General features: G+C 43.2%; 1 long non-coding RNA gene across 1 annotated transcript; it reads left to right on the top strand.

Annotated features, from left to right (window-relative positions):
• The first annotated feature begins 5179 nt into the window (after window positions 1-5179).
• On the top strand, window positions 5180-12157 carry LOC117525208. The gene is made up of 4 exons (XR_004564985.1): window positions 5180-5191; window positions 5369-5371; window positions 7350-7440; window positions 12067-12157. It is a non-coding gene; the product is annotated as an uncharacterized LOC117525208 (long non-coding RNA).
• Window positions 12158-20835: the final 8678 nt, after the last annotated feature.

The raw sequence follows: 20835 nt of genomic DNA, 5'->3' as shown, positions 1-20835 counted from the left end.
TATTTGCTCGCTCAATTAATAAGACACGCCTAATCTGTCAGATTTCTTTATTTTTTAAATGTATTTCTGTATTTATTTTATTGTGACAACCGAATGGAGACGACAAAACCTGGTTGCAGCACGGGCGAATTAAGGGAATGATGAAACTACAGTTGGTATTATCAATTTCATTGTCTAAAACGATCACACCACATAAAGTTAAGCTCAGTGCTGCTCTGGCTCCAGGCTGGAAGTCTGGAGAAAAGGGCGTGCAGCGCTGTCTTTGCAGTCAGCGCTGTAGCCACGGATTGTGCTCCATAACAATCCTGCAAAAGTGGGATTTGTATTGATTATTATGTAGTATAATCAGGAAAGTGTTATTTATGTAACATATGCATTGATTTGTATAATGGCACTGTTTATCATGTTGATCATCTTCATTTTTATGTGGATTCCAGCGCTGGTTCATTTTGGTGTATAATTTACGCCACCTCTCGACCTGGTGTATATTTTCAGCGCAGCGTACGCCAACGACCACATTGATAAATGCCAAGTAGCGCAGCCGTTTTGGTGTACACCCCATATACGCTCAAATATCGCCGTACGCAACGTTGATACATGAGGCCCAATAAGCATTTGGGAACTGAGGACACTAATTGTTGAAGCTTTGTAGGTGGAATTCTTTCCCATTCTTGCTTGTTGTACGACTTCAGTTGTTCAACAGTCCGGGATCTCCGTTGTCATATTTTGCGGTTCATAATGTGCCACACATTTTCAATGGGCGACAGGTCTGGATTGCAGGCAGGCCAGTCTAGTACTTGCACTCTTTTACTACAAAGCCACGCTGTTGTAACACGTGCAGAATGGTGCCAGATTAGTTTTCTAAATAATAAGCACAAAATTTGTTTTAAAATGTTGAGAGTGAACATTTGATATATTTGAGAGATATACTATATATGTGGGTGGCAATAGCTCAGTTGGTAGAACGAGCCATCTTGTGACCGAAGGGTCAACGCTTTGGATCCAACTCCCAACCAGTCATGAATCTATATATTGCTGCTGTGTCCTTGGGCAAGATACTCAACCCAACTTGTCTGTGTATGAATGAGGTGGTTGTCAGAGGGGCCGTAGGCACAGAATGGCAGCCACACTTCCATCAGTTTTCCCCAGGACAGCTGTGGCTACAAAAGGGCCTAGTGGCTTACCACCACCAGTATGAGTGAATGAATAATGCAACTTGTAAAGCACTTTGGGAGTTTTGAAAAGCGCTTCATAAATCCAAGTCATTATTATTATGTTATTATCCTGTTAAAGAGAATCACAGTGCTGTTGTTTATTAGGTCACTGACAAATATATTGCTGATGGCGTAAAAGGAGCAGAAATTAAAATAAATCATCTTGAGAGAAAAAGGGAAGGAAGAGGTATGAAAGAGCGACGGTAATAAACCTGAATTTTACATGATTATGTATTTGGAAATGAAAAAAAAAAAAAGCTGTTGCATGACAAATCATTTAAGCAATAACAAATTAATCAACATGAAAAATGACAGCCATTCAGCCATTCATTCATTCATTCATTCATCTTCTACCGCTTAATCCAGTTATGGGTCGCGGGGGGCTGGAGCCTATCCCAGCAGTCATAGGGCGTGAGGCGGGGTACACCCAGGACAGGACGCCAGTCTGAAATGACTGCCAATATTCCTTTATATGTGTCAGGTGAATATGAATGATTTTTGCTATTCAGAAATGAGGTCAAGTTGTCTGTGACAGACTGGTTAGGTAGGACACAAATGCGAGGCTCACACAAACAGCTCTGGTTGCCGAAAGGCTTTAGTGGTGGGGAAAGCAGTGGTCAGTACACGGGAAGGCAGTCCAAAAAACAGCAGGAGTGCAATGATAATCAGGCTTAGGCGAGGTCGGAACAAATTGGCTGGAGGTCAAGAACACAATGAAGCAGGCAGGAATGGACATGGACATGAAACTGAGAGCTGGAATGAACGCACAGGGCGCACCAATCTGGCGAGGAACAAACACAGCCGGTGAGCTTATATAACTCCAGGTGTCACTCAGTAGATCACAAACAGGTGTGCATGGAAAGGACCAGAAACAGGGCGTGGTCAGAGAGAGAGGGAGAGAGAGAAAACGGCAGACAGACCCAAGCAGAAAAATCCCAACAAGAAAAGAACACACAGAAAAGCAATACATGAGCAAAAGGAGAATAACAAAACAGACTAAAGACGAAGCAGAAAACCAAACAAACCGTCAGACCCTGACAGTCTGTTACACATTTGTTGGCGGTGAAGAAATTAAATTATAGGAAGTGATGCTGTCGGTGTCTAGTGGGACACAGCAGCAGCTTGATTTTAAATGATAAATCGAGAATAAAGACAAAAGTAACATTTGACAGAGGTACATCACAGAAGTGAACAAATCAGTAAGCTCAGTATTTTATTTTTGAGATGAATTGGCGTTAAGGCATTATCTCATCATTCTTTCTCATTTTTACAGAAAAAGCTTGACTCAGCGGACTTGAGTCAAGTCTCAAGTCATAATGACCACCAGTTGTTTGCAAGCTGACTTGACTTGAGACTTGCAGATTGATGACTTGAGAATGACTTCACAGTAACTTCATCCCACCTATGGCCCATTCTATATTTGGAAGGTGTTGCCGCTGTACACATCGGTAACTTGTATAGTGTTTATTTATGATAAAATATATAAAAAATCAGGGCGGTAGCATTTTGAACTTCAATTAGCCCTACAAAAGTTAAAATCTTAAAAATAATATATTTGCTTGTAAAAATTAAAAAGGAACTGTCACTGATCATGGAAGACTCCATATATGTGACAGTCATTCAATACACAAACAACACCAATGTGATAAATGATTCTGACCCTTAAGTAATGTAACATTTCACAGAGGCACATAACAGAAGTGAACAAATCAGGAAGATCAGTATTTTATTTTTGAGATGTTGATTTGGTAACATTTTATTCACAGAAAATACAGTGACGAGATCTCTGTTTGTCACAATAACCAAAGATGAAGAAAGACACAAACACCCAAGAGATGTTAACAGCAGGAAAAGGAAGCTGATTATTAAATGAACAAAGTGATTAATTGTTGAACTTCCTGTGAGGTCGGGTGATTTTCATTATGTGCACTCAGCTCTCAAAAACTAGCTGAATCCTGTTTTTACAGTGTCAGGAATTACAGCCACAGAAAGACAAAATGAGAGTGAGACCGCAGATGACTTATGTCTGACACAAAATGACACTGTGTTTAAAGTTATGTGACCATATATGAGTTGTTCTACAGAACCTGAGGTGGAGTTTTTCAGTTTGTCTTTTGGACTGCCGTCTGTGTCTTTTTGCCGCTGCTTGTTGGCTGCTGCTGATCAGGTAAATATTGTTTTTTTAATTGTGAATGACGTCATTAATTGTTAAATGTTGGATTGCAGTTGTTTCCTCTAGTTTTAGGGTGATGGTGGAAGAGATTCAATTCGCAGTCGGACCTCAGACCACGCATTTGACCAAAGATAATGGCTCCAACAGACTTACATTTATTTGTGAAGAACATGCACACTTTGGCGTATTCTTGTATTTATTCATGAATTTTGGACTTGGGGTGTCCAAGCAGCAACACTAGTGGCTGAATTTTGGCCCCAAAACAGAAGTTATATTTCTTGTAGTTCCCTGACTGGCCACCTGAGGCTGGCTCCAAAGCAGAGCACTTTCCCATAAGGTTCAATGTTAAAATGTCCAGTTTTAGAGCAGATGTTGATTCACAATGAACTCATTATAGCATAAAGGGGTGGAGCTTGGGTGTGACAAAAGAAGCTTGAACACACCCCTCTCTCCAAGTGTGAACCACCAGCTAACAGGCTAACCCTGGTTCATGTGTTTATTAAATCTGTTTTTGTTTTTGTACCAGGCTTTAAACATGTTGGGGCAACACTGGATTAGTGGTGAGCACTGTTGCCTTACAGCAAGAAGGTCATGGGATCAATTCCTACCTGTAGCTTTTCTGTGTAGAGTTTGCATGTTCTCTCTGTATTTGCGTGGGTTCCCTCCGGGTGCTCCGCCTTCCTCCCACATCCAAAGACGTTAGGTGGATTGAAAACTTTAAATTGTGTGTGTGGGTGTGAATGTGTTTGTTTGTGTATATGTGGCCCTGAGACAGACTGGTGTCCTGTCCAGGGTGTACCCCGCCTCACGCTCTATGACTGCTGGGATAGGCTCCCGCGACCTGATACTGCATGGTAGGGCTGGGTATTGTTAAGAACCTCACGATTCACATCTTTGGGCAATAAAACATCTGAAAATAAAACATTAGCAGCACCATAATAGCTCACTTGTGCATATGTAGTACAAAAGTAAAAAACATTACAGTTCTGTATCAAAATGAAAAAGTGCCCGTTAACTTAAATAAAATATCTTTCCTCCTGAACATTGTGATATACCTCACAACATCTGAAAATAAATCATTAGCAGCACCATAATAGCTCACTTGTGCATATGTAGTACAAAAGTAAAAAACATTACAGTTCTGTATCAAAATGAAAAAGTGCCCGTTAACTTAAATAAAATATCTTTCCTCCTGAACATTGTGATATACCTCACAACATCTGAAAATAAAACATTAGCAGCACCATAATAGCTCACTTGTGCATATGTAGTACAAAAGTAAAAAACATGACAGTTCTGTATCAAAATGAAAAGTCAAGTGCGTGTAAACTGTCTTACATCTTGGAAATTGTGATATACCTCAACAACATTTTTTGAATAATAACATCTGAACCACTGAACCATGTCCCTTCATTTCTGGTCACATATTAAGTGTGCACATGTATATTTTTGTTAAGGAAAAGCAGCTGGTCTACATGTTCAGGCTTCAACGCACTTCTCTGGTCCGTGACAATGTCACCAGCTGTTGAGAAGATTCTCTCAGCTGGTACACTAGTTCCAGGGATACAGAGGTATCGTTTGGCTTGGCATGACAACAAGGGGAATTCCCTCTCATGTTCCCTCCACCAGTGGAGTGGATTGGTGGAGAGTGGCAGTAGTTTTACCTCTTTATACCTCATCACCTCATCTAATGCCTTGTCATCTGCAGTGGACACTGCTACTTGGGTATATGTGTTCCCCAGGAGATCAGCCAGAGCACAAGAGTCCCTTGCTTTCTTTGATGGGGGCACAGGGTCATCAGGTGGTTCTGCCTGCTGCTCCAGCACCTGAACTGCCTCACTGTCTGCTGCATTTATTGGCCCACTCTGTTGAAAAATAAATGAATGACATTAATAAAGAAGACCTTTAGAATTCTGTGATTATACGAGTATAATGCGATAATCGTATGTGGGAGTGTACAATGGAGGCAAAATTTTGCCAGTGAGTGTTTAAATAATTACAGACTGAGACTGACTGCATTCCATGAGAAAACACAATACAAATATTCTGTGTGCACACAGTCTGAATCTTCATTCAATATACAGTTGTACTTACAGAGCTTTTATCAGTTGCCAGTTCCTCAGTGAGAGTGATGAGTTTGGTGAAGACATTCTTCTGCTCATCATCTGACAGAAAAGGCAGGGCCTTAAAGCAAGGATCCAGAACTGAGGCTATGGACAGGTCATCTTTCAGGCCTGTGTACCTTGAAATAAATTAAATAAATTCACATTAGGGTAAATCGTTTTGTCACATGATGATGAAATTCTTATTTCATTCTTACAATGTCATAATGATTGTGTTTGTAGAACAAATACCTTTTCTGGAGATCCTGACGCACAGCAGACTTCATCTCCTTCACCATCACAGAGTCATCGGGGGCTGGTTGCATCTCCTCCAGAAGTCTTGCTCTTAGGGGTGCGATGACAGACAGTGTTGGGGTACCTTCTTGAGACTTGGTGAGTCTTGGTGGCTTTCTTCAGTGGCTTCAGGGCCTCTGCAACGTTCTCTGCTGCAGTTATGTCTGCTTCAGTAAGGGTGCACAGATCTTTTTCTTGTTTTCGTACTTCAGGGGCAAGAAGTGCAGCAGAGACAGCTGGTTGTTGCTCCAAAAATCTCTCCAACATGTCTAATGCGCTATTCCAACGCGTAGGTACATCAGTTATTAGTTTGTGCTGTGGGAGGTCCAGCAACTGCTGTTTCTTCTTAAGTGCATTACAGGCTAAGGTGCTCCAGTGAAAAAAAGTGCAGATGCGTCTCACTCTACCAAGAAGCCGTGCGGCAGCTGGGTTTTTAAGAGCAGCCTGTGAAGCCAAATTGAATACATGGGCAAAGCAGCCTACATGCAGTGATGACTCCATGAGACTGACAGCAAGTAGCATGTTAGCGGCATTGTCTGTGACAATTGCCGGTACTTTATCAGTTAAACCCCATTCATGTATTGCCTCTGTCAACAAGTTCGCCATATTGCTCCCTGTGTGGCTTCTGTGCAGGGCTCGGGTCTGCAGAACATGTGACACTAATTCCCATTCATTAGAAATGAAATGAGAAGTGATAGTTACATATGGGTCTGTCGCTCTAGAAGTCCAACCATCACACGTAAGAGCCACTCTCTCTGCCGACTTCAATGCTGCCAAAAACTCTGTCTTCACCTCTGTGTACAGCTTCGGGATGGCGACCTCTGTCATGTGTTTTCGTGTTGGTATAGCGTATCGTGGTTCAAGTGTGTGTACCATCTTCTGAAAACCTTCATTTTCCACGATGCTGTACGGTCAAAGGTCCTTGCAAATGAAGACGGCCACGGACTCAGTTATCTTCTGTGCGCGGACAGAGCTGGACGCTAGTTTGCAGACAAAAGCTTTGTCGAGTTGCGTCTGTTTTGAATCAACAGGTTTAGCCGCGGGTTGTTGCAGAGCATCCACATTGTTGTACTTTAATTCTGCCTGGCACAACTTACACACCACCCTACGTTTGTCTATTTCTTGTGTTCCGGATTTACACGAGAATCCAAAATGAGTCCAAACGTCTGATCTTAAATTACCTGCCTTCGTCGCCATGTTGTTGTTGTTTGGTTGCGTGCAGCTTCCGTCCGTAAAACGCGAATGTTGCGCAGAGGCCCCCCAATGGCCAGGAGGTGAATCGATTCAGAGAGCTTGCATAATTGATATTGAATTAGGGGGCGGATCATTACGATGCATCGATTTTTCGATATTTTTACCCACCCCTACTGCATGGATCAGATGATGGAGATAAAAGCTGGAATGTGGGCACTGTTGCTCTGTGGTTCTGCTGCCAAAAAATATAAGAAAAAACGTTTAATTTAGTTTTAATTCAAAGTTTTTCTGTCAGAGTTTGTCATGTGACACAGAGGAATGCTGGAAAATGTTACGTGACAGCATGTTGTTGTGTTTATGTGAAGGTTGTAGACTCTGCTATGGATCAGTGTGAGGACACCGAGGAGGGACCCCTGAAAACCGGTCTGTGTGGGGACCATGAGATCCAGATCAAAGATCAGAGGTGAGACCAGGATCTTAACCTGTGACTGTTGACCAGGTCAGAGGCCACATCACCATACCATCATTATTCACACTCAGAGCTCAATGTGTGTGTTCCAGACCACAGGAGGAAAGAGTCCACTTTGCTGAACCTGAACCTGAACCCAGCTGTGTGTCTATGGCGAGTGACCGGTCAATGAAGCTACCTCTTGTTTTCAAAGAACAGCGATCATCTGCTGGAAAGACGTGAGCTCTTACTGACACTAACATGTTTCTGAATTTATGTTGTCATGACTATTTATCCTCTGAATTTCAGCATAAACAGGAGTTTTCATGAATGACTAAATAACTAAACTGAATCTGGCTTGAAAATAAGAATATTATATGGGAGATTGGACTCTGTCTGGCTAGAGGACTTGTAGACAAGTACACAGTTGGTGTCCTGAGCAAGACCCTGGAGGTTTTTTGGAGTAACCACAGGGGGAGGTGTTTGATATCTGAGGGCCCGCTGAATATCATCCTGAGGAGTTGTAGGGCACGGCTTGATTCAAATTCAGGCTGGAACAGAGAAGCAGAGGGGGGACCTCATCTGATCACAGAGGGACACTTTGGTCTGTGCGCTGACCGGACGAGGGCGTGGCAGTTGTTAACATCTCTGGACCTGGACATCAGAGCTGCAGAACATGCACCATGTGTTGACGGACGCACGTGTGTGCGCTTGCTGTACTCACATCGAAAACATAAAAACATATATCGCTTGCGATGGGCTGGAGAGTGCACACTCTGAGAGGTCCAGCTGGACCGGATCGTCAGTTTATGTGGACATGCAGTAAGTGATCTAAACATCACGTCTGTCTGACAGGACAGTGAGCTTCACACCACAGGACAATGTGAAAGGCCAACAGTACGACAAATACGCCACTTCCAGTCACATATCAGCAGAAATACACTGCAGCAAATGCTGTTTGGTCAGTTATCACAGTGCTTTTTTTTTTTTTTTTTTTTTTTTAGAAAATACATTTGTCTGCTTGTTGAGTTTAGTCATTTCATGCTCCTGTTACAAGACGGTGATTGTGGTGCAGTGGTAGAGTTGCTGTCTGGTAATTAGGAAGTGTCATTTCAAATCCTGTGAATGTTGTGTTTTGTTTTTTTACCAGGGTTATTTAACCGCGGGGTTCTGTATTGCATCCCCCTTTATGTATTATTTATATCAACCCAGTGATATTCACTAATTATACAGCTGATTTTATTTCATTTTCCTCCAAATCAGCAGCGCCATGTGGTGCAGTTCGTCCCATGGAACACAATGCGAGCAGCTGCAGCAGCGTGAGTTGCTGTTCAGTCTTCACTCCTACTCTCATCTATCATCATGAGGGTTTGGTCATGACCGAAAGAACTAGATCACTTGTAAAAGCGGCCGAAATGGGCGTCCTTAGGAGGGTGGCTCATGTTTCCCTTAGAGATAGGGCGGGAAGATCGGTCATCCATGGGGAGCTCTGAGAAGAGTCGCTGCTCTTTTGCATTGAAAGGAGCCAGCTGAGGTAGTTTGGGCATCTGCTAAGGATGCCCCCTGGACGCCTCCCTAGGGAGGTGTTCCAGGCACGTCCATCTGGGAGGAGACTAGGGACTAGGTGGAGAGATTATATCTGCACACTGGCCAGGGAACAGCTCTGAATCCACCAGTCATAGGTGGTCAATATTACCCGGGAAGTGGAAGTCTGGGGTCAATTTCAATTTTTTTTTATTTTATTTATATAGTGCCAAATCACAGCAAAGTTGCCTCAAGGTGCTTCACACAAATAAGGTCTAACCTTACCAACCCCCAGAGCAAGCACACAGACGACAGTGGTAAGAAAAAAAACTCCCTCTGATGATTTGCTGCTTGGGTCATGCTACCGACACAATTTAAAGAACAATTCACAAAAAGAACATATAGGAAATGTATTTCGTCACATGATCCTGGATAAGCGGTTGAAGTTGAGTGATGAATGAGTTTCGCATTCATCCAAATGAAACTGTATCAACTCTGAACTCAGAAAATCAGCTTCTGGTAAAACTTAAAAGGTTCAGAAAGTGAACTGTCCAAAACTTGTCAGCATTTCTGGGTTTACCCTGTATAGGGGTGGTGACCAAGTGGTTATTGCATTTGGTTTCAGCAGGGAAGGTTCCTTGTTCAAACCCCACCACTGGCATTGTTCCCCTTGTAAAGTGGAGTTGTGACAGGATGGACAGCTGGCATAATATTTGTGCCAAAATCAACATGCAGATTAACCTCGTGGACCCCCAGTGGAAAAACAAGGGAGCAGCTGAAGAGACTTAGTTTTTACAGATATATATTTTACTACTAGTTTCGGAGTACATGGGACACTGGACTTCAACAGGAATCAAAGCACTGAACAAAATAAACTTTGATAATTTAAGAGTAAATGCCAATATAAAAAGGATACAACAACAATGTATCAAGTGTGGCACAAACAGTATGGACACAACTGCAAACTCACACGACTGATACAGTTCAAAAAATGTTTAATGTGTATAACAGGCAGGAGGTCGGTACACGTGTGGTCCAGCAGCGTGGCAGAGGTAGCAGACAGACAAGAGGCTGAGGTGAAGTCAATAAACAGGCACAAGTCAAAATAAAGTGTTTGGGCTCTCAGAGGCAAGATAAACTCAAGGTCAAAAACAGACAAACTCAAAATACCGACAAGCAAAACAGTACAAAACAAAGCACGGGATGGAGGCTGGAAAGTGACACAAAATCAACAATTTGGCAGTGAGCTCTGAGGGATTAAACAAGGAGCAAACTAATCTAGGTGATGTGAAGCAGGTCTGTGTAAGTCTCTGGAAGGGGGTGTGACCGGGGACGACAAAGGTATGTGCAAGAGAGTGCAGTGAGACAAAAGCAAAGCAAACTGGGGCAAGATAACTAAGTGACTGAAAAACCTACGGTGCAAATGTGAGGTGCTCAACAAACAACAATTAACGGGTGATTCTTTAACTACGGGCACTATTGGCCTTGTAAATGTAATTTCCACCACACCATTGCCTTACAATATAAAGCGTCTTGGGGCAACTGTTTGTTGTGATTTGGCGCTATATACATGTGCTCTGATGTCACTGTTTATCTCCATAGAAACTACCCAAACAATCTTTCATACAAACTGTTTAGGGACATTACAGTGTTGTGGTGGAAATTACGGCAATAGTGTGGGACAACTACATTTTGTTTAAAAAAAAAATCACAACAGTTGTATGACATTGAATACCCCAATTATGTTTTGATTATTTTACTGATATTTTATTCAGAGATATTTTAAAACATTAGAAAAAAACGTTTCTTTACCATTCATTTTTCTCTTTGAAGATCAAAAGTCTGGGTGTGGGACAAGCACAAAACGGCAATATTTGCATATAATGATGCTGAAAAAAGGTGAAAAAGTCATCATAGACTACTAGAACAAATTTCTTAACACACTTTCATTGTAAAGATAACTATAAAAGTGTGAAATTTCCCCTTTTTTCTGTTTTTCATACAATATGATCAAAGGACATAATAAGTGCCCGTAGTCTAAGAATCACCCTAACGTGAACAAAACAAAAGGGGAAAAGACTAGGAAATGACATGACTAAAGTAAATGGCGGGAAACAAGAAGATCAATGATTATAATCAAAATTAGAAAATATAATTAAATTAATAAATTAATTAAAATATAAAAGTAAATGCAATAACCAATAGTGATGTGACAACATAAACTAAGACTACACAAATGAACAAAATGACAAAACCTGAGACTACAAAACAGTGCAAAAAATAAAAGGAACTAACTGATAAACAATAAGTGGCAAACTGAACATAATCAGATAAGAAACACTTGAAGATAAATGATAACAAAACCAGTGACTAATGTATGATATGGTAAATGTGATAAAAAGAAATAAACTAAGACTAAAGCAACATAAGGGACCAAGAGTGAAAGCAGACAATAAATAATATAAATATGTGGCCAGCAAATGATACACAGAAGATAACTGAAACAAAATCAATAACAAACTGAGCGTGGTAACCTGACATGAAAATTAAACAATACCAAACATAATGGAAGCAAGACATGATATGAATAAAAACATAGAAGGCTCCAAACCTGGAGGCCAATGAGAACCTGCAACTTAAGACATGAACCCATCATGGGCAGGAGCATGACACAATGCACAAATATCCCATATTAAAAAGCTGCTGAAAAATGGTGTGACTTTGGATTTTACTCTTCAAGAGTCATGTTTAACAGGTGCAACTTATACTCCTTACAATTCGATCTTTATTTTCTACAAGGATAACTGATTTGATTTCACTGCTTATTTATCATTCAAAAATATCAAGTGCAAAAAGGTAATTTGTACACTGAATACGTTATTTTTTTTGGAGACATGTCGCACCAGATAAGTCACAGGACTTCCCAAATTAATCAGAAAACTGACTTATACTCCAGGAAAATACAGTACTTTTAGAGAAGATTACTTTCAACTAAAGTACTTTTTTAATACTCAAACATTTCTTGTAAATGAGTGTTATTCCAACTATGTAACAGTACTTGTAGTTATGTTTCCAGTACTCTTTCCACCACTGCTCAGAGCTTTATGTGTTTTCCAGACCACAGCAGAACACAGCGCCCTCTGCTGGACCTGAACCTGAACCCACTTTGGTGTCCCTGAAGAGTGACTGGTCAAAGGGAAAGCTCATTAATTTCAAACGACAACAAAAGTCTGCTGGAAAGAAGTGACCTCTTACTGACAATAAAATCTGTTCATATTTTCATCTTTATTCATTCTCTGAATTTTAGCATAAATACACAGGAAGTTTTCCTGATTAAAATTTGCTCTGCTGGGATAATTTGGTCCCAGTCTAAGCCACAGGGCTAAATCAACTCAACATAGTGTAAAATCAACTCTTATTGAAGTAAAACCACTTGCATTGACAAGACGGTGTCTCAGGCCGAACGGTCCGCCCTAAAACTCGGTCCGCCCTACCTTCACTGTGCATGTGTCATCAGCCGCGGTTCACTGATTAACACCACGTTTCTGCTTCAAACTGCACTCCGGTCACCATCTATTTCAGCGACAGATATCTGAAGCTTTTGTACAACAATCATTTCCACATAAATTCAGCATTATTTCATCGGAAAAGACAGAGGAGGCGATCAAAGCATTGTAGCTACACGGGCTGCGATCCGTTGTGTTCAGTGACCATCCGTCATTTCAAAGCATCACGATTAATGCTTTGTTCCTGCTTAAAACAGCCTTGTTTCTGCTTAAAACTGACTTCAGAATGATTTAAGAGGTTTTACCTTGTCATCTGATGGCTAATAATTCCATTAATCCATTTGATCACTTTGGGTGAAGACAGTCTGTTCACAGAGCGTCTGAGCTTCAAAATGACGCATGCGCAGTGGAGGCGGGGCATGGGGCAGTTGTGGGGGGGGGAACCATTTAAATGTTTATCCCAGCAGAGTAAATTTTACACAGCAAAAATGTAGGAATTTTGTTTAATTAACACACACACACACACACACACACACACACACACACACACACACACACACACACACACACACACACACACACACAATCATGAAGCTGACAGTGCAATAAACAAATACAGGAATCTGTGCACACAGTTTTCAAAAGTGTGCACATACGAGGTCTGTTAGAAAAGTATCACACCTTTTTTTTGCAAAAACCTGATGGATTTGAATCACGTGTGCTTGCATGAGCAAACCTTGAACCTTTGTGCGCATGTGTGAATTTTTTCACGCCTGTCGATTGCGTCATTTGCTGGATAGTCACATGACTGAAAAGCCACCGAAAACCGTCTGAATCTTCCGAATGGTTTCCACATGCCTGTCGCCCAGTTTCTGGCAAAATTTGATGCAGTAGCGCTGCTCCAGTCGTTCCGTCTTTTTCCTTGCAATGAAAATCCGCCGAGAGCACAACACAGATGGTTTACACTAAAAAGATGGTTCAGAATTAGCTGGCCCTGACAACCACATCAAAGCTATAACTGGAAAGATGGCACTCTGTGCACATATATGCAAACATGATCCATGAAGATGTGTTCCCTTGTCAGGGAACCATGTTGTTGTTGGTGGATGTTGTCTTCAACACCTGCGGCAATATATGCTGATGGTCACGGCACGTTGTCACCAGCAAGATCCTTCATCTGAGCTGAGAACAGAACAACCTCTGAAACTGCTCTGTTAATAATAATAATAATAGGGCAGCGCAGTCTCGTTTGAACCCTGCGCAATATAGCGGGATTTAACCACTTATGGGGACAGCCACCCATTGCGCAATATATACACAGCTTAACTTCACACAGGAAAGTGGTGTGCTGTTTAGTTTTCGGCTGCAGTCACCGAAGCAGTCGCAAAAAGTGGTTTTATTTGGTTCCCAATGGAGTGGAAAACGAGGCGAATGAGAAGGTCCACGCTGCTCAGAGTGCCGCTCTCATTGGACCGACATCTCTGCTATTTTGGCACTGTGGGATAGCTCGCCCACAGATTGAGCTCACCGGACTACTTTCGCCACCCTGCTCAGCATGACACTCTCATTGGAGCAACAACATACAGAATGTGTCTCTTCCCAGATAGATCTCTTTCAGTGCAGCTTCTTGTTCTTTTTTTTTTTCTTCCCCGTCTGCATATATAGTAATGGTAAATGCCACACTGGCAAAACCATTTATGAACATTAATACCCATATATACAATTTATTCTTGCAAGACATAAGGTAGTGCGTGAGTGAACGTGGTGTGTGTGTGTGTGACCCCCATCCGCCCTTCCCGATCAGCTTACAACATCCTACTCAAACCCAACCGACAACTTCTATCAGGAAGGGCCAACCACCAAAACAACATGAAGACAGACAAGAACGAGAGACGAGTGGAGAAGACAATAACTGTGACGTGAGACACCAAGGAGACGGGGCCCCAACCATACGACATACCATGACAAACAACCACACATGAACAAACAGTGACAGCAACAGTCTGTTGTCTAATTAGTAAGCATCCATACCCTAATCTAGAACACCGTAGTGTTAATCCCCTTAAGAGCACCCAAAAACCGAATTGTGGTGACGGCCACAAACATGCAGCCATCTCCAGGATGCAGGGCCCCTGGGGGGCGGGGGGGACCCGGAGAAAAGGGGCAGTGGAAGGGCACAGGAGCCAGGAAGGGCAGCCACCAGAGCCACCGGGCAGCACGGCAAACCAACAGGGGAGCGGCCCGATGGCTCCGGAACGCACCCCCGACACCATCCCTCCTCACAGAGGCACAGGGAGCAGCCCCATACCATGGGAAGCACACAGGGCGCCAGCATAGCCCACCAATAGGGGGAGCCCCAGAACCACACCACCAGGGCCACGGCCCCCGAAGGCGGGAGCAAGCGGCGGCAAGGGGGGGGGGGGGCAAAGGAGCCACCGCAACCGAATCCAAAGCATAAGATAGGGACCACCGAGTCATACGAGGGTGGGGCCCGGCCCCCAGACAAGAGGCGAAGCCCCGACTTTAACACGAAGTTAACACCCAAGTCTTTCATCGCCAGCTGTAAATGGTAATCAAAACATTCCAATCGTATCTTTCTGAACTCTTCCACATCAAACTCCCTCGTGTCAATGTTTACAATGTGCTTGAGCAATAACAGGTGAAGCTGCACATAAACTTTAAGTTTCTTAAATATTTATTATGACCACTCTTAAAACTTCAGTTATCTTTATAATTTTATTACTGGTAAATTTTAGAATTGATTTAAATGAGATATACTCATTATCTCACAGGAATACAAGGTCTGTTAGAAAAGTATCGGACCTTTTTATTTTTTGCAAAAACCTGATGGATTTGAATCACGTGTATTTGCATGAGCAAACCTTGAACCTTCGTGCACATGCGTCAAATTTTCACGCCTGTCGATTGCATGATTTTCTGGTAAGCAGCCTTTGTGTGGGATGTGTGCAGCACGCTCGGCGGATTTTCATTTCAAGGAAAAAGATGGAACGACTGGAGCAGCGCCGCATCAAATTTTGCCAGAAACTGGGCGACAGCCAGGGGGAAGCCATTCGACTTTTCAGTCATGTGACTATCCGAGAAATTGTGGAAGAGGTGGGCATGTCACAGCATGTCCTGTGAGACTTCAACACAAAGGCGCTTTTGCTCCGCCGTCAGAAGCAGCATGAATTTCACAGCTACTCTTTTCATGGCCAAATCTTCTGTCTTCTACAGTGGAATGCAGGGGCGTTTCATATCCAACCGGCCCACAAACCGCCAGCGCACAGGGATAATAAGAGTTCTGCTGTGGCATTTAAATCCAGCATGTATGTGCTGACTGACTGTGAAAATTGGGTGGCTTATAATAGAAAGTAAAAGTTAGTTAGTTAAAACAAGAACGGTATTGTTAACTCACCAGTGCATCACATAAGGCTGGGCTTACACTATGCGATTTTTGGCCCTTTTTCAGCTGATTTTTCAGTCGTGAAATAATTTTTTGGATCACGCCGAGTTTCAGCTTAATCGTGCATCCTACGTCGTGCAGTCTACATGGAGTAACGAGCTGCGTTTAACATCTCACGACCACCTCCCGATCGGGAATCATATGGTCGGATGAAAATCAAACCTGTTTGGTCGGCCTTCGTGACTCGTGAGGGTTCCGCGCTGTTGAAGCAGCGCTACAAGCAAGCATCTACGCGCTGATTACCTGGAGCACTGTACATGAGCAAACACCGGAGAGAGCAAACAGTCATCTCATGTAAAGTCTTGTGTTTTTTTTTAATTGCGTTCCCTCGCAATAACCTAATATCATATTAAAGTTCATGCCTATCAGCGTGCACAGTGAGTGGAATCAAACAAACAACAACAGGATTTACAACAGATGAGCACAGCTGTAAGACTCCATATGAAATATAGCTTATTTATACAACAGTGTAAGTAGCAGCACCTGTTATGAATGTTGATGTTTTCTTTTTTTACCGTCCTCTCGTGAATCATGTTGCTGTTGGCTGTGTGCGCGCGTGCATATATGTTCAGTCTCCCCCACCTGATTTCACTCACTGTGCACGCTGATAGGCATGAAATAAATTTTTTTGAAAAAAGAAAAAAAAAGCTTGTTACGTTTTGCTTTTGGAAAACTTCTACTTCTACTATTCTACTTGATAGGCTAGAAAACTGTTTCGGGATTACTGGAACTGCTCTTGCGTGGCTGACGTCTTATCTGTCTGGCCGTTCCCACTGTGTTTTGTGCAATGACACTACCTCTGACTTTAAGGGCATGAAGTTCGGGGTTCCGCAGGGATCCGTTCTGGGTCCCCTGCTTTTTTGCCTGTATATGGCACCCCTTGGGAACATTTTGCGGCGTTTCGAGGTTGCTTTTCATTCATTTACAGGACTGTCTCGCAGCAGTAAGAAGTTGGATGTCTAGCAACTTTCTACTTTTGAACTCTGATAAGACTGAAATGATGGTTCTTGGTCCAGCAAGACATCGGCATCAATTTGATCAGCTGGCGCTTAGCCTAGGTTCATGTGTTATACATCATACTGAGAGGAACCTTGGGGTAATTTTTGATCCTACGTTGTCCTTTGACCTCCACATTAGGGAAATTATGAGGATTGCTTTCTTTCATCTGAGAAATATAGCGAAGATTCGCCCCATCCTGTCTATGGCTGATGCTGACACTCTGATTCATGCATTTGTCTCTTCTAGATTGGATTATTGTAATGCTTTATTTTCTGGCCTGCCGCAGTCTAGCATTCGAGGACTTCAGTTGGTACAGAATGCTGCTGCCAGACTTTTGACACAAAGTAGAAGGTTTGACCACATTACTGCCATTCTGGCATCCCTTCATTGGCTACCGGTTTCTGCCAGATCGGATTTTAAAGTTTTATTGTTGGTTTATAAAACTGTTCATGGACTGGCACCTTCCTACCTGGCGGACTTGGTTAAGCCCTACGTACCTGCGAGGCCCTTGCATTCGCAGGGTGCAGGGCTTCTGTGTGTTCCGAGGATGAACAAAAAGTCTGTGGAGTATAGAGCCTTCTCCTACCGTGGTCCGGCTCTTTGGAACGATCTACCTGCTGTTATTTGGCAGTCTAACAAGGTGGAGATTTTTAAATCAAGACTGAAGACCCACTTTTTTAGACTGTCTTATCATTAATTTTTTAATTTGTTTGTGTTTGCTTTGTAATTTCTTTTTATTCTACTGTGTTTTACCTTTTTACTGTGCTTTTCTTGCTTTTAATTTTGATTTTAGATTAATTTGTGTTGTTGTGAATTATGTGAAGCGCCTTGGGGCGACTTTGTCGTGAGTTGGCGCTATATAAATTAATAAATTGAAATTGAAATAAATTGGAAACAGGAGCCCCACGTGTGGTTTTTGAACGTACAATGTGAGCAGTCAGATCGCATCAGAGCATCGGGCCGTACAGTGTGAGACCATGAATCGTGCACTCTGAACTTTTAAACCCTGCGGTTTTGTTGCACAGTTTGAGCTGGAGCCGAGTACAACGATTGAAAATATCGTACAGTGTCTGCCCAGCCAAGTCAGTGAAGTCTATAAGTAGCTGGAAGAGGTGGTACTGGACTACAAATGTTGATACGGCTGACATCCTGGCATCAACAGGCATGTAGCCTGTTATTCCCGGCCCTATTTACCATTTTCCTCTTCGCTCTGTCTTCTTGGAAAAATATCTGTGAGCTTTGCACACTTGGCAGCATCTTCCTCCAAAGCTTTTCCTTTTCTTAATCTAGCTTTGTCAGCTCCACCTGGCTTTTTTCTGTCCATCTTTTCACTCACAGGTCACTCCTCCTATACTTGCTAGTAGCGTAAGTCCCATCTGGGCCACACAGGGCTTGGTTGGACTGAACTAACTGTAATGAATGCATAGGGGTGTTAAACGTGTAATGGTATGTCCCTACCTTAGGCTTTGGAAAAGATAACAGCGTTGCAAAAGAAGCAGTCTTAAAGTAGACCTGCATTGAAATAAATGTGGTCAGATCTCAGAAAGAAATAGCTGATATGTATTTGTAAGACCCTTATGAATGCAGTAAAGTAAATCTGCAAGCCCAAATTTGTAATTCAGCGGAGAAATCTTCATTTAAAAATGACAAATTTGCAGCTAAAATTTGGCCCTCAGTGAAAACTGTTTGTACATCCGGGTCATTGCAGTGACGTCCGGCAGAAGACTGAGCACTCCCGCCTTCAGTCCGATCCCACATTGAAATTGATTTTATCTGTTAGTAATGTTACTGTTATACACGTCCTGGTTTCAGCATCCAAAAGTAAGCTGCAATGAATGTGAGATACAGCTCTGCATGCTCAGATCAGCGGCGACATCGACAGCGGGCAACGTTCTTCCCCGACGCCTCGCTCTCTGCCTCTGCTGCGCTTACTGAGTCTGCGTGCTTGGTAAACGCTGAAGCGGGCCACTCACATTGCCCCCGTGTCTGCTGTGCAGCCGGCACCACGTCCCTGTCTACTGAATGGAGGTGCAGCCAACTTGGCAAAAGCCCAGAGACTACGCTCGCTGAGCGGCCCGTGACACCTGTTGCTGCAAGGACAGACTTTCTGCAGCGCCGCACGTCTCGGTAATCGGAGCCACAGAGCTCCGTGGCCGCTGAGAGAGGTTTATATGTTTTTAATGACTTGGATTCTTTGCGGGTCCTGCCTCCGTACCCCGCGACGGTAACACCGGAGGCGAAAGACAGTAGATTTTCAATGCGACACCAATCAATCAAACGGGCGTATGAAAAATTCGCCCAAAATAATTTTCAAGCACAAATAAAAGAAATGTGTACTCACTAAACGTGCCGCAAGACAATATGAAGTTTTAAAAAAGTAGATCCTTCCGTATAAGACAAGAAAAAGGTGCAGATGCAAACTGACGTAAATCCACAAATTACAGTTGGCGCACGCAATTCATGCTGGGATAGGGTCTTTTCCCTGACGTCTCGGCAGTGTCCCAGATGTGATGACAGTTTTGCGGAGGGCTAAACTTTAGCTGTAAATTTGTCATTTTTAAATGAAGATTTCTCCGTTGAATGACAGATCTGGGCTTGCAGATTTACTTTACTACATTCAGAAGGATCTTATGTGTAAATATAAGTCATTTTTTGGTCCAAAGATCTGACTGCATTTATTTCAATGCAGGTCTACTTTAAGTTATTTTCTTGTGAATTTTCATGATTGTAAAACATTTATAACACTTAATGTCTTCTCTTTAAGATACAATAGCTCAAGTGTCTTGCTGTGTAGCCTAACAGTGGTGGTCATATATGTATGCATATATTAACACCCCCTCAAAACGGCCCAAGGTTGGACCACACCTGTCGCTATGGGCAGGCCCCAGGGGGCAGTGCCCGTCCACTGATATGCTTGGGCCCGCCCCGGCCCGCCCACCCAAGCCAGGCTGCTTACCAGAAAATGACACAATCGACAGGCGTGAAAAAGTTCACACATACGCACGAAGGTTCAAGGTTTGCTCATGCAAGCACACGTGATTCAAATCAATCAGGTTTTTGCAAAAAATAAAAAGGTCTGATACTTTTCTAACAGACCTCGTATATCACAATTATCTGGGAACTACTTTTTGCAGAGGAATTCATCAAGCACGTCAGCCATAACAAGAGCGTCGACTTTGACTGAGCTTGTCATAAGCTAAGCACACTGGACCAGCTCTACACGCTCCATCGGGTGCTCAAGGGTTCATGGGAGTTTGCCTCCACCAGGGCTGCCCTTTGTCACCGGTTCTGTTCATTATTTTTATGGACAGAATTTCTAAGCCCAGCCAGGGTGTAGAGGGGGTCTGGTTTGGGAACCACAGAATCTCTTCTCTGCTGTTTGCGGACAATGTGGTTCTGTTGGCATCGTCAAATCAGGACCTTCAGCATGCACTGGGGCAGTTTGCAACTGAGTGTGGAGCGTCCGGGGCATGGTTCTCGACCGGAAAAAGGTGCTTTGCCCTCTTCAGGTCGGTGGAGTGTCCTTGCCTCAAGTGGAGGAGTTTAAGTATCTCGGGGTCTTGTTCATGAGTGAGGGACGGACGGAGCGTGAGATCGATAGACGGATTGGTGCAGCATCTGCAGTGATGCGGTCGCTGTATCGGACCATCGTGGTGAAGAGAGAGCTGAGTAGGGGGGCAAAGCTCTCGATTTACCGATCGATCTACGTTCCGATCCTCACCTATGGTCATGAGATTTGGCTCATGACCAAAAGAACGAGATCGCGAGTACAAGCGGCTGAGATGTTTCCTCAGCAGGGTGGCTGGGCGCTCCCTTAGAGATAGGGTGAGGAGCTCGGTCACTCGGGAGGAGCTCGGAGTCGAGCCGCTGCTCCTCCACGTCGAAAGGAGTCAGTTGAGGTGGCTCGGGCATCTTTTC

This window comes from Thalassophryne amazonica, chromosome 14, assembly GCF_902500255.1.
Source record: "Thalassophryne amazonica chromosome 14, fThaAma1.1, whole genome shotgun sequence".
NCBI classification, from domain to species: Eukaryota; Metazoa; Chordata; class Actinopteri; order Batrachoidiformes; family Batrachoididae; genus Thalassophryne; species Thalassophryne amazonica.
Note: the sequence above shows the minus strand (reverse complement) of the source record. Positions and strands in the feature narration are given on the sequence as shown.